This window comes from Lactuca saligna, chromosome 8, assembly GCF_052625555.1.
Source record: "Lactuca saligna cultivar CGN05327 chromosome 8, ASM5262555v1, whole genome shotgun sequence".
NCBI lineage: Eukaryota > Viridiplantae > Streptophyta > Magnoliopsida > Asterales > Asteraceae > Lactuca > Lactuca saligna.
In genome coordinates, this window is record NC_136424.1 from 216,391,844 (window position 1) to 216,408,004 (window position 16,161).

A 16,161-nucleotide genomic window follows, 5' to 3' on the forward strand; every position below is an offset into this window, starting at 1 on the left:
GCTGGGCCCATATATGCGTATCAGGTTGGAACATGCCCCAGGGCTAAGCCTAATTGTATGTTTGATATGTGGTACTTTGGGGAACTCAGTAAGTTTTGTGCTTACAGTTTATGTTTATTGTTTTTGGTACTTCCGATTTGAAATGGAAGGGCCCAACGTGATGACACAACATCATCCCCTCATGATTTCTGGATTTTCAATAATTGTACTATGATATTTTGGATATTATATTTGGTGATGGTTTTTGAAACAATTTAATGAATGAAATTGATGGTCTTTCAATGAAAAATTTTATCAAGATTTTTTGGTTGTTACACATATTGTGTGAATTAATTTACCCTTAAAATAAATAATATTTCATCAATGAAATTTATCAATAACCCAAAATACGTTTATAAATTTTCATAAACACTATTGCATGTTTTCATGAAACCGAAATTTAATAATACAATGAAAAAGATTATCATACAAGCCGACCATATCAAAACAACCAATTTAATAAAATAGTTCCATACAATGTTAGCGATAATTAAATATAATTGCAAACAAAAATAAAAAGGAAATTTGAACTTCATCTTATTTTATACTCAAATATATATACTTCCTTATGTTAATGTTTTAACGTTGCAACGTCAGCCAAAGTAGGATCATAAAAGCCAATTAAAGCTCACTTTCGGCAAAATCAAAAAATTAAAAGAACATCAACATTTATCCATTTTTTATACATGCGACTCATTATGTCATACCATCACGTCATTTAAGAAAAGGACGACAAGAACAACAAGAGTAAGCAAGATATATTCCGATATGTAGTAGTTCAAAGATCAACCAAACCCAAACCGAAATATAATTTCCAATAACAGATTCGTGGATGCTTTGATACAAATTATTGGTTATTAAATAACCAAAACATAGAACGGAGAAGCTTTAGATCTTAATCTCAAATCTGATTAAAAGAAAGCTTAAACATGAAGAATGATTATATACCTGTTTCATTATGATCTTCAGATCTGAAGAACTGGGTTGAGTTTTCCAGTTGATCTCAAGAACTCTCTCTAAAATCCCTATGCAAAACCTAAACAATTTACATGTGTATTTCGTGTATTTTCAATCTGCTTCTCATTACATATTTATATAGATGGTGATATAATTGAATCCGAGAGATATTAGGGATTTAGAAGATCTTGAGTCAAACCAGAAACTCAACCCACAAGATAAAAATGGTAAGTGTATATCCTCATTTATTTATAAAATTGATCCATCAACGATTTTATATAATTTCCATAATAATATAAAATCAATAATAACATTATTTATATACATTTATTATTGGTCCAAAAATATCCAACAACCATAACTTCTATTGAATCAAAAGCTACATATTCAATAGGGCTTGTATGACTACTAAGGCTTTGCATCACACTATGAAGAAATTAGGTTGTTTTAAGAAAACTATAAATAAAATTTGTTTATAGATTCTAACTTGTAACATCCCAAAATCCACACCCAAATATTTTTGTTTTGAAGTATATTATTTGTGAAAATAGTTAACGGAAAAATAGCATTAAAATCATTTCAAACATAAAGTCACAAATCACAAGTCTCAAACTACATTAGCAAATGGTGTATTATCAGAGTACAATCTCAGGTTTCTCAAATGCGGAAAATCATGTATGAAGGTGTGATGCGCTGCTACCCTGCCGGCTCCTTCCCCTTAGATGAAGAGGTACCTGAAACCAAAAATAAAAACCGTAAGCACAAAACTTAGTGAGTTCCCCCATCATATCCATACCAAATAATGCATAATCTTCAGTATCTTCCAATCGGTAACTGGGAACTAACCTCCCCTTCGATATCTTTCAAACGGTAACTGGGAGCTACCCTCTCCTTCGGTATCTTTCAACCGATAACTGAGAACTAACCTCCCATGCGGTATCTTTCAACCGGTAACTGGGAGCTACCCTCCTCTTTGGTATCTTTCAACCAGTAATTGGGGACTATTCCACCCCTAGTACTGCTAATACATATCAAGCACAATAAGCATATCAAGCATAGTAATCATATCAAGCACAGTAATCATATCACACATCAACCCTAGATGATTATCACAAAGACAACCACCTACGCAACGCCCTTACTGGTGGGTAGGCATTGTGGTCGTAGACCCACCCCTACTAGAAGGAAAATCACCTAAAAGTCGTGTAGTGTCTGCACTAATCTCGATATGAAAAGCAACTCTCCTCGAATCCTTAATCCCTACACAACAACTTTTCTAAATTATCAATTCATACTCATAACCCTTACAAGGGTCAACTCAAGTCCAAGACAAAGTCAAGTTCAACACCTTGGTCAATGGTCAATCATCTGGTCAAAGTCAACATCTGGTTGACTTGACTTGCCGCGTTGGTTCACCAACTCGTCGAGCCCCCCCATGCACAAAATGCCATAATCCCGTCCCTACTCGTCGAGTCTAGCAAGAGCTCGATGAGTTCGCCTTCAACAACACATCGAACTATCTTCAACCGACTCGCTGAGTTCGTCCTTCAACTCGTCGAGTTCATCATCATCCAGATGAAGGTGTTCAGTCTATGACTCACCGAGTTCTCCCAGAACTTGTCGAGTCCATCTTCATGTGGTTGGGACATTGCCTTGAACTCGCTGAGTCTGTTCATACACTCGTCGAGTTCTATGATTTTCAGGTCCCTAATGAGCCTAAACAACGCTGAACTCGGCGAGTCCATCTTCATGTGGTTGGGACATTGCCTTGAACTCGCCAAGTCTGTTCATACAGTCATCAAGTTCTATGATTTCCAGGTCCCTAATGAGCCTAAACAACTGAGGGACCTTCAATCTTAACATCTGGTCCATAAAAAGAAAGGAATAGATGGAAAATACACCCCGACTCGCCGAGTCCATCTGTGTCCAAAACTATACAGTCAATTATAATGGGTCTTAATGCATCAAAACCATAGATCTGGCCTTCTAGGGTCCATTTTACACATAAAGCTACAAAGTTGATGTACATGCATGGGGCCTTTGGCTTAAAAAGCCATAAAAGACGGTCTACAAGATGCATGGGTTGTTTATGGCAACAAAGTTGGCACCTTTATGCCATAAAGACCCCCAATAGTTCCAGATCCAAAGTATAACTTCAAGCATACCCACAAAATCCAGTTTTAGCTTCTCTATACTCATAAAATGGGTAGAAATAGCCCCAAATCAAAATCTAAGAGATAGATGGTCAAGGTATCAGCTTTTTACCTTGAATGAGCTAAGAATGGAGTAAAACTTCTGGATCTCCTTGCTTCTACTTGAACTTCCAAGCTTCCTTCTTCTTCTATAACTTTAAACACACACCTAAAAGGCACCAAAGGCTTAAGAACACTCAATAAGGGTTTAGGGTTTCAATCTAGAGCTTCTCTGAGTTGGGAGGGTGATGGAGGCTGGTTTGGGACGAGATAAAGTGTTTAAATAGGGTGCAAACCCTAAACATTAGGGTTTTGTCCGGAAAACTCCTACTCGTCGATTCGGTCGTCCGACTTGTCGAGTAGGTCACTAAAACCCCCGATCAAAAGTCGGGTCTACTCGACGAGTTAGGCGTCCAACTCACCGAGTCCCAGAGTAAATTACGACATTACTTAAATTTAAATACGTACGAGGAATGGGTGTTACATAACTCCCCCACTTATTTTAGACTTCATCCTCGAAGTCTGCTACTGAATCCAGAAAAAGCTCGGGGTAGTGCTCCCACATCTCGTCCTCCGACTCCTAGATCCATTCCGAGCCCTTGTGGAGCTGCCATTGCACCTTCACTAGTTCCACCCTCTTGTTTCTCAGATCCTTCGACTTCCTGTCGAGGATAGCTACTGGCCGCTCGATGTAGTTCAGGCGGTCATCCACCTGAATATCCTCCAAAGGTACCACTGCCGAATCGTCCACCAGGCACTTCCGCAACTGGGAGATGTGAAAAGTGCTATGAATCTAACTGAGTTTGGCTGGCAGGTCCAGCCTATATGCCAGCTTTCCCACCTGGGCGACGACCCTGAAAGGTCCAATGTACTTTGGGGCCCAACTTTTCCTGCTTCCTGCACCGAATGACGCATTTCCAAGGAAACACCTTCAGAAGCACCATTTCGCCGACCTGGAACTCCAGTTCCGAACGACGCCTATCGGCATAACTTTTATGCCAACTCTGAGCAGTCTGAAGCCTACTCCACACATGTTGGATGCTTTCCGTAGTCTTGAGTACCACTTCGGTACTCCCCATAACCCTCTGGCCAACCTCGCCCTAACATATCGGGGTCTTGAACTTCCTCCCATACAACATTTCGAAGGGAGGACAGTCGATACTCACATGATAGCTGTTATTATAGGAAAACTTTGCTAAGGGAAGGTAGGTATCACAGCTACCACCGAATTCCAATATGCACGCCCACAACATATCCTCAAATGTTTGGATGGTCCACTCACTCTGACCATCCATCTGTGGGTGGAAGGCGGTGCTAAGTGTAGACGAGTCCTCAGCTCGTCATGAAACTTCCTCCAGAATCTGGAAGTGAACTACATGTCCCTGTCAGAAATCACCGAAACTGGCACCCCGTGACGAGCCACCACCTCTCTGATGTAAATATCGGCCAACTTTTCGACCGAGATGCTCTCCTGAATTGGAATGAAATGGGCGCTCTTGGTCAATCGATCCACGATGACCCAAATCGAATCCACTCCCCGAGCGGTCCAGGGAAGCTTCGTGATGAAATCCATAGTGATATCCTCCCATTTCCACAACATGATATCCAGTGGCTGGGTCTTGCCATGAGGCATCTGATGCTCGGCCTTGGCCTTCCTGCAGGTCAGACATCTCTCTACAAACCATGCTACATCCCTCTTTATGCAGGGCCACTAGTAATCAAGATGAAGACCCCTATACATCTTCGTTGCCCCGGGATGAATAGAAAACCAGGATTTGTGCGCCTCCTCCATCAATACCTGGTGCACACCTCCATGATACAGGACCCACACCTTTCGGTGTAGAGTCAACAGACCACGACTGTCATAATCGAAGGAGGAAACATGGCCCACAATACGCTCACTCTTACGATGTTCATCCTTGACGACCTCTAGCTGAGTCTCTCGAATCTGCTCCAATAGTGGAGTCACCACGGTCATCCTCATGTAAATATCCCTGATTGATGCTGCCTTGATGCTAAGCGCATCATCCACGACATTGGCCTTCCCCAGGTGGTAAAGGATCTCACAATCGTAATCCTTCACCACATCTAGCCATCGATGCTATCTCATATTCAGATTTGGTTGATCCATAAGATACCTCAAACCCTTATGGTCCGTGTAAATGGTACAACGGACCCTATAAAGATAATGACGCCAAATCTTGAGGGCGAAAACAACTCCCCCTAACTCCAAATCATGCTTTGGATAGTTCGCATCATGAGGCTTCAGCTGCCTCGAAGCGTAGGCGATAACATGCTCCCTCTACATCAATACCACACCCAAACCCGATATGGATGCATCACAGTACACAACAAATTCCTCTATGCCCTCTGGAAGGGATAAGATTGATGCCTCACACAACCTCTGTCTCAATAACTCAAATGCGGCCTACTGTTCAGGCCCCTAGCGAAAGACCACGACTTTCCTTGTCAACTGGGTCACAGACATGGCTATCTTGGAGAAGTCCTGAATGAATCTCCGATAGTAACCTACCAATCCCAGGAAGCTTCGAATCTTAGATGGAGACCTCGGGACCTCCCACTTCATCACGGCCTCCACTTTGGCCAAATCGACTGAAATCCCATCCTGGTTGACAAGGTGCCCAAGAAACTGCACCTTGCACAACCAGAACTCACACTTGGAGAACTTGGCATACGAGCTCTCCCTCCTAAGAGTACCTAATACCTCCCACAAGTGCTCCTCATGCTGCTCCCGAGTCTTGGAATAGACCAAGATGTCATTAATGAAAAATATCACAGACCGATCCAACATCGGTCTACACACGCGGTTTATAAGATCCATGAACGTGGTAGGAGCATTGGTGAGCCCAAAAGGCATCACCACGAACTCAAAATGACCATATCGCGTCCGAAAGGCAGTCTTCTGCACATCCTCCTCTTTGACCCCCATCTGATGATATCATGAACGCAAATCAATCTTGGAGAACCAAGATGTTGCTTGAAGCTGGTCAAAGAGGTCATCAATCCTTGGGAGTGGGTAAAAGTTCTTCACCGTTACCTTATTAAACTCTCGATAATCTATACACATCCGATGTGACCCGTCCTTGTTCTTCACAAATAGAATCGGGGCTCCCTAAGGTGAACTGCTAGATCTGATGAATCGCTTGTCTAACAGCTCCTATAGCCATGTAGACAACTCCTGCATCTCAGAAGGAGGCAACCGATATGGTACCTTGGCTATCGGAGCTGCACCGGGGACCAGGTCGATCCTGAACTCTACCTGCCTCTGCGGAGGTATCCCAGGAAGCTCCTCTGGAAATACATCCGCATACTCTCGTACCACTGGCACATCACTCACTGTCACTTTACCCGCCTCTCGGGTATCCAAAACATAGGCGACATACCCTATGCAACCCTGTTGTAGGTAGCGCCTAGCCCTCGCTGCTGAACATAAAGCTGGTCCATGTTGTGGCCTCTCGCCCTGATTCACCAGCTCTCCCCCACATGGGGTCCTGATCCGAACCAACTGTTGCACACAATCGATCACTGCCCTATTGGGGCTCAACCAATCCATCCCTATGATAACCTTGTTCCCCCGTAATGGTATGGGAACCAAATCTACCAAGTAGCACTCCTTGTATAACCTCAAAACACAATCTCTGAAAACCTTTGATGCTCGCACCGACCGGTCGGCCGCAATCTCGACCTCTAGAGGGCAATCTAACATGCCCGAAGACTCGGGAAACCTCTTGCTAAGCGCAAGAGAGACAAATGATCGGGTAGCACCCGAATCAAACAACACCTGGACCGGGATACTGTTCACATGGAACGATCCTAAACAAAACATATAGCATAATACATCAATATCACAAGCGGCATATAATAAAAGTTAGAGAGAAGAAACCATACCCGTCACCATATCGGGTACGGCGTGTGCCTCCTCAGCTGTCAACTGAAAAGCTTGGCTCCTCACCACTAAAGCCTCTAGCTTGACCTTCCAACCATCCGTAACCCGTGCAGTCACTGGAGTTGGCGCCACTGTTGGCGCTGCTGCCAATCTAGGGCAGTTGGCCTTTTTATGGCCCCTCTGATTGCAATGAAAGAAAATCAGATCCGAAGTCTAAACAGTGGGGGCAGGGGCAGTAGAATCCCTTCCAAAATGCCCAGTCTTACTGCACTTATAACAACCTGATCCTGACCCTATACAGAAAACTCCCTCCTGTGACCTACCGCATTTCCCATAGTGGTCCCGGCCCTGTTGGCCCTTCGACCTAGCATCGAATCCCTTAGGTTTCTTCCCCAAAACTCCAACAACCTGTCCTGTCTCCGCCTTCATCTTCCTGAGGTACTCTAGATCAATCTCCCTCTCCTTTGCCTGAGGTGCTCGAGATCAATCTCCCTCTCCCTTGCCCTGGCAATCATGGAATCCAGGGTAGGGCAAGCGGAATATCTAACATGTTCCCAGACTTCAGCTCTCAACATATCGTGATAGTGGGTCTTCCGCATCTCCTCATCCCCTGTGTACTGAGGTACCAACAAGGACCTCTCCTGGAACTTGGCAGTGATCTCCGCCACTAACTCCGTAGTCTGTCTCATGTCAAGAAACTCCCTAGACAGCTGCTGAAGCTCCACGGCTGGCGTGAAATCGGCCCTGAATCTGGTCACAAAGTCTGACCAAGTCATAGCCTCAATGGCTGGGGCCCCCAACGAGTCACCAACTGACTCCCACCAATCTCTAGCTCGATCCCTCAAACAACCCGCAACAAAGCGGACCTTCGACCCCTCCGAGCAGTAGCTCGTCAACTGTGCAGAATCAATTTCTACGATCCATATCCTGGTAGAAGTGGGGTCCTTCACCCCGTGAAAGTCTGGCGCGCCACTCCCCTGGAAGTCCTTGAAGGACAGTATGCACATACCCTACTGGCTAGACGTCAAGTAACTCCTAAACGCTAGGAGGCGATCCTCCATCAGCTTAGTAATCCCCTCCTTGATCGACCTGATAACTGGGGTCGCCTCAATAATACCTCTCGTGATCTCAGACATGATGAAATTGCGTAGCCCGTCACCAACCTGCTCGGATCCTGCACCCAAGCCTGATCCTGATCCCGACTGCGATCCTGAGGCTCCTGCTCCATGTCACATAATCGGCATTCTGAAAAATAAACACATAAATGTCAGGGTCATACATACTCTCGAGAGGACACTCTCCAAGTTTCCTGGTTCCATCTTAGCCCTCCTTGATTCGAGTATGGATCCTCTTCTTCCAATTGTATGGGCCCATACTACCTTCCACATTTATCCGTACTTTCCTCAAGGATTGCTTTGACTTCACCAAGTTCCTTCTAATAATACTCCTTTCCAACTAATCTCATCATAGGTTTGTCCCAGGGCATTCCCGATCTACTCTCCACCATCAGTTGCACAAGGAGTCCCTACCATCTTCCCCTAACTAGCTTGCAGATACTATTACATACCCGCTTACTAGTTAGTTAAAGCTAGTCGGAACCCCTATCAACATAAAGCAAGCAACATTCGTGCATTGAGTAACCATTACCAAGCATAACCTAATCAGGCTACCATCCTGCTGACTAACCAGTCCTAGCATATAGCTCAATAAACTCATACATCATACATATAAGGCATCCTTCCTAGATCCTTAACCCTAATCTAGCATGCAATACTCATAATCACATAATCGGCATACAAGGCATCCTCCCCAGATCCTTAGCCCTAGTCTAGCATGCAATTCTCAAAATCATATCATGTAGCATAACATATCATGTATGGGTATCTTGGGGAAAACTTATTTGAGCTCGGCCGATCGCACGCACCACATACCTTGTTCTTCCCCAAAACTCCTTATTTTAAATTTTAGAAAACTATTTTCCTTGTAAAAATCCTTCAAGCCCTCGGTTTGAGTCCACACACCCCAAAGGAGTGCCTGAATCCCTCAAATCAAGGCTCTGATACCAACTTGTAACATCCCAAAATAAGGACCTAAATTTTTTAGTTTTGAAATGTATTAATTGTGAAAATAGTTAATGGAAAAACAACATTAAAATCATTTCAAACATAAAGTCACAAATCACAAGTCTCAAACTATATTAGCAGATGGTGTATTATCAGAGTACAATCCCAAGTTTCTCAAATGTGGAAAATCATGTATGAAGGTGTGATGCGCTCCTACCCTGCCAGATCCTTCCCCTTAGATGAAGAGGTACCTGAAACCAAAACTAAAAACCATAAGCACAAAGCTTAATGAGTTCCCCCATCATAACCATACCAAATAATGCATAATCTTCGGTATCTTCCAACCGGTAACTGGAAACTAACCTCCCCTTCGATATCTTTCAACCGATAACTGGGAGCTTCCCTCCTATTCAGTATCTTTCAACCGGTAACTGAGAACTAGCCTCCCCTTCTGTATCTTTCAACCGGTAACCGGGAGCTACCCTCCCCTTCGGTATCTTTCAAACGGTAACCGGGGACTATTGCACCCCTACTACTACTAATACATATCAAGCACAACAAGCATATCAAGCACAATAATCATATCACACATCAACCCTAGATGATTATCACAAAGACAACCATCTATGTAACGCCCTTACTGGTGGGTCGACATTGTGGCCGTAGACCCACCCCTACTAGAAGGAAACTCACCTTAAAGTCGTGTAGTGTCTGTACCGATCTCAGTATGAAAACCAACTCTCCTCGAATCCTCAATCCCTACACAAAAACTTTTCTAACTTATCAATGCATACGCGTAACCCTTACAAGGGTCAACTCAAGTCCAAGACAAAGTCAAGGTCAACACCTTGGTCAATGGTCAATCATCTGGTCAAATTCAACATCTGGTTGACTCGACTCGCCGAGTTGGTTCACCAACTTGCCGAGTCCCCTCATGCACAAAATGTCATTATCTCGTCCCTACTCGTCGAGTCTAGCAAGAGCTCGACAAGTTCGCCTTCAACAACACATTGGACTATCGTTAACCGACTCGCCGAGTTTGTCCTTGAACTCGCCGAGTTCATCTTCATCCATATGAAGGTGTTCAGTCTATGACTCGCCGAGTTCTTCCTAAACTCATCGAGTCCATCTTCATGTAGTTGGGATATTGCCTTGAACTCACCGATTCTGTTCATACACTCGTCAAGTTCTATGATTTACAGGTCCCTAATGAGCCTAAAGAACTGAGGGACCTTCAATCTTAACATCTGGTCCATAAACAGAAAGGAGTTGGTGGAAAATACACCCTGAATCGTTGAGTCAATCTTTTTCCAAAACTATACAATCGATTATAATGGGTCTTAACGCATCAAAACCACATATTTGGCCTTCTAGGGTCCATTTTATACATAAAGCTACAAACTTGATGTACATGCATAGGGCCTTTGGCTCAAAAAGCCATAATAAAGGGTCTACAAGATGCATGGGTTGTTTATGGCAACAAAGTTGGCACCTTTATGCCATAAAGACCCCCAATAGTCATAGATTCGAAGTGCAACTTCAAGCATACCCACAAAATCCGGTTTTAGCTTCTCTATACTCATAAAATGGGTAGAAATAGCTCCAAATCAAAATCTAAGAGATAGATGGTCAAGGTCTTAACTTTTTACCTTGAATGAGCTGAGAATGGAGTAAAACTTCTGGATCTCCTTGCTTCTACTTGAACTTCCAAGCTTCCTTCTTCTTCTCCAACTTCAAACACACACCAAAAAGGCACCAAAGGCTTAAGAATAATCAATAAGGGTTTAGGGTTTCAATTTAGGGCTTCCTTGAGTTGGGAGGGTGATGGAGGCTGGTTTGGGATGAGATAATGTGTTTAAATAGGGTGCAAACCCTAAACATTAGGGTTTTGTCCAGACAGCTCCTACTCGTCGAGTTGGTCTTCCGACTCGTCGAGTAGGTCACTTAAACCCCCGATCAAAAGTCGAGTCTACTCGACGAGTTGGGCCTCCAACTTGCCGAGCCCCAGAGTAAATTACAACATTACTTGAATTGAAATACGTATCAGGAACCGGATGTTAAGTAACTCCCCCACTTATTTTAGACTACGTCCTTGAAGTCTGCTGCTGAATCCGGAAAAAGCTCGGGGTTGTGCTCCATCATCACGTCCTCCGGCTCCCAGGTTCCGAGCCCTTGTGGTGCTGCCATTGCACCTTCACTAGTTCCACCATCTTGTTTCTCAGATCCTTCAACTTCCTGTCAAGGATAGCTACTGGCCGCTCGATGTAGTTCAGACTGTCATCCACTTAAATATCCCCAAAGGCACCACTGCCAAATCGTCCACCGGGCACTTCCATAACTGGGAGACGTGAAAAGTACTATGAATCTGACTGAGTTTGGTTGGTAGGTCCAACCTATACGCCACCTTGCCCAACCGGGTGACACACACACATTAGGTTAAATACTCATTTATTATACAAGTTGATTAAAAGAAATATTAAACAGAAAAGAATAAACATTAATGTTATGTTTGACAGACTAGCTGGAAAGCTAGCTGCTAGTTTTTAAGATAGCTGACAAAATAATAATGTTTGATAAAAAACTAGCTGGAAGATATAAAATAATATTTAAAAAAAATATTTTTTTTGATAATTAATTAAAGGTATGTTCGGAATATTTAAAAAAAAGCTCATGAAAATCAGTATAAGTAGTTTTTAAAAAAGATAACTTATAATATAAATTATCAGCTACTATTTGGTTTGTGAAATATAACAATTTTTAATTTTTTTATAATAAATTAATGGAGCAACTAGTTGTGACAAACCAACACAACTTAAATATTTCTAAAATGAAAATTTTAAATAGGATCTAAGTGAAATAAAAAATTAATATGTATTTTAAGTAAGAAAAAAATATTTCTCAAAGTAATAATAAAAAGTAATAAATCATTAATTTCCAAAGACCTAATAACATTTGCTATGCTACGTTATTCGGTATAGCAACCGCCATGGTCAGTATTGACCATGCTTTTTGATCACTTTAACGTAAATTGGGTTGGACCGTTGGATTATTGCTTAAAAAATAAAAATTCATTAATATATTTAGAGTATTAACAAAAATATATTGTTATATTATTTTTCGTTAATCAAAAATCATGAAAATGTTATTGAAAAAATTAGGAAGCAACTTAAGTAATCAATCAATATGTATTTAATATTCCAAATAGTTTATGACAAAAGTCAAAGAAACCTAAAGTTATGTAGTTGATTAACGAAACAGAACCATCAACCATGGCAAAAGAAATTCAAGTCCACTATGAATGGCAAGTTTCTGAACCAATCGTCCAAACCGAGCAAACTTTAATTTATTAACAATAGAATTCATTTAATTAATATTCAGAAATAAAAAATCTGAAAACTAGAGGCATGAATCGAACCCCTGATTACTGTTTAGATTAAAAAAAGAAAAGAGCACATACATAGTTTGTGGCTATTTAAAATATCTAGAGATACAAGCAAAGTTAATTTTGTCCAATACATAAGCATCTTAGATTCATTTTAACACCAAATTTGTTTAATGGATCTTTCTATTGATAGTTAAAACCTCAAATAAAGATCCAATAGATTAGGGTCACGTGATCAAAGGAAATTACTGAGTTTGGCAACTCACAAAATAATCACATCATCGATGAGAGCTTACGATTGATAAATGGAATTCCACAAAAAAAAAGGTTTATGTTAAAAATCTGTTAGTGTTTCGCGATTGATTTCATACGTACATCTTGACATCTTGAGACTATTTGACGTAATGGCTTAAATGGTAGGGAAAATGACTTACGAGGGTAATAAGGTTTTCAGTTTGTCCGTATTAGGTCACTAAGGTTTTTTTTGTGCGTATTAGACTAATATGATTGTTATTACCGTTTAGAAATAGTCCTTTTACCGGTTTTAACGGTTAAAAATGACTATTTGTAAATGGTAATAACAACCAAATTGGTCTAATACGGACAAAAAAACCTTAGTGACCTAATACGGACAAACTGGAAACTTTGTTACCCTCCGAAGTCATTAACCCTAATTTTAAAGACATCGAGAATATATGACCATCAATAGTAAACTACTTCGTTTAGAACTCATGTCGTCCCATATAACCTGCTACTCCTCTGTATGACGAAGCTCTTCATCTATAGCCGTCCCTTTGGGGACATCCGATAAAATTAGAACGATACAGAGAAGATTAGCATGGTCTCTGCGCAAGGATGACACACATAAATCGAGAAATGGTCCAAAATATTTTTTAACCCTTCGTCGTCTTCTCTGGAACCCTAATTCCCTTTTCAAATGTTAATAGAGTTAAATTGCAATTCTTACGTTTCAGTAGCTCATCTACTGAAGTCATGATCAGACAACATGTGAATTCTATGGTCAGATTAATTTTCTTGATGATGTCTTCAACCAGTTGTGGCAAGTAAGGGTGATCTTTCTTTCTATAAAGTCTCCTCTAAGTTTTTTACTTTTCCTGTCATTAAGTTTCATGCTTTATAAACTTCCATTTATGTGTTGTATATAGTATGTATGTATTTGTTTATGTGCTGATTTTTTTATTCATTTTGCAACTTCAGTTTCTTAGTTCATGTTGTGGTTTTGCTTTTTATAAAATAATTGATAATAGACATCATATACAAGTCCCTGTTGGTTTTACATTTCCATTCGTTATCAAATGTAGACATTGATGAGAGGTATCAAAGTGAGATTTTGTTTTTGTACATATGGATGTGTTCGTGTAAACATTTAAATGACAAAAAAGAAGTTATTAATAAAATGTTGTTTATTTATGTAATGAAGATCATCAATTATATGAGTTTCTGGACTTAGAAGTTCTGGAAGGGTTGTGAGATAAGTTTAAATGGAAGCAACTATTTTCAGTCAAACAAATCATTCACATTGATAAGTAAGCATGTTTTCTAAATAATTAGGGTTAATGACTTAGGAGGGTAATAAGGTTTCCAGTTTGTCCGTATTAGTTCACTAAGGTTTTTTTGTGCGTATTAAACCAATATGGTTGTTATTACCGTTTAAAAATAGTCTTTTTTACCCGTTAAAACCGGTAAAAGGACTATTTGTAAACGGTAATAACAACCATATTGGTCTAATACGCACAAAAAAAACTTAGTGATCTAATACGGACAAACTGGAAACTTTATTACCCTCCTAAGTCATTATCCCTAAATGGTATGATGTACCATTATTTGTAAAAGGTATCACATCTTTTTGACAGTCAAAAGGCAACTATAAAGACAACATTTAAATATTGAAATATTTGTTTAAGTCTTTGTAACTTTAAAGGAATACGGTCACTTGTAGAGACGAGCATAAATAGGTACCTGACCAAATATATTCTTACCGGAATCGGAACCGACGGTTCCTAGGATATTGAAACTAGAATCGGAACCAGATATATTGGTTCCTAACATTTTGGAACCGTTCTTGCAACCGTCGGAACTAGATATCCACTTGCTAAAAATTTTCAAACTAAATTTAGCTATAAAAAACCGATTTATGCTTATAAAACACAGAATTTATGAAAAATGATTACTTAAAAATTTGTAGATGCTTAGGTGATCTTTTTATGGGGAGCCAAAACCTCTATCAACAAAATAAGATGAACCCCTTTACTCGCCGTCCTTGGTTTCCTATATATAAGGCTAGCATAAATATACATCACACAATTTAAACACTCATACCTTATAACACATTTTCTTTTGCACAGTGCACAAAATTGCTATTTGTTGTTCGCCTTTATAACTGTCATCTTTTCATTTTCTATTTTCTATATATATATATATATATATATATATATATATATATATATATATATATATATATATATATATATATATATATATATATATATATATATATATATATATATACTAGTTTATAACTCGTGATAACCACAGTTACAAATTTAATTAAACTTTCATATTTAAAAGTCAAAATTATTAATAAATTATTTTAGATAAATTATTACTTAAAATATATATTTTTTAGTTATATAAAATCATAATTGTTTATTTAAATAAATATGTTCAGTTATATCACCTTATAATTTTTATTAATTTTATTTTATTTTTCAATCGAATGTTATTAATTAAATATAATTAAAGTGAGAAAGTTTAAAATTTGAAATTTAAAATAAAAAATCAATTATTAATTTAATGTAATTAGAGTGAAAATTTTAATTTGAAAATTGAAATAAATAATCAATTATTAATTTAGTGTAATTAGAGTGGAAATTTAAAATTTAAATTTTGAAATTGATAATTAATAGGCTGACAAGTGGCATGATAGATGATATATAACATTAATGACAAATTCTAATTATTTGACACTTGTCAATATGAAATTAAATCTATTCTTTTATTATAATAAAAAGAAAAGATATATATATATATATATATATATATATATATATATATATATATATACCAGTTGTGAGACCCGTATATTATACGAGTTGATTTAAAAAACCATTAAACTTAAAATATAAAAATGAAATATTTTTTAATGTATAACTTTACAATAAGAAAAAAAGAAACGTATTTATTACAATTTAATATCATATATATGATATTTAATACTTTACATATATAAGTATATGATTTTAACTAAAAGTTAAACAAATCAAAAATTGATAGGTGGATAATATTTATTTCAAAATTACCACAAAATGACAAGTGCCAAAACTCATGAGAGATTGACAAGTGGCAAAAAAAACCTTCATTTATTAAGGAGGATATATATATATATATATATATATATATATATATATATATATATATATATATATATATATATATATATTTATGAAGGGTTTTTTGCCACGTGTCACACTGTCATTCAATTTGTCAAATATCATTTTGTGGTTATATCCTTTTCATTAATCAACAAACATTTTAATTTCAAAATTTCCAAAGTTAAAGTTCATTAGTTTATTTTGTTTATTTATTTAAATTTAAAATTTA

General features: G+C 38.8%; 1 non-coding gene across 1 annotated transcript; it reads left to right on the forward strand.

Moving 5' to 3' along the window:
• The first annotated feature begins 13,328 nt into the window (after positions 1-13,328).
• On the forward strand, positions 13,329-13,431 carry LOC145013752 (U6 spliceosomal RNA). The gene has a single exon (XR_013665271.1). It is a non-coding gene; the product is annotated as a U6 spliceosomal RNA (small nuclear RNA).
• The last annotated feature ends 2,730 nt before the right edge of the window (positions 13,432-16,161 follow it).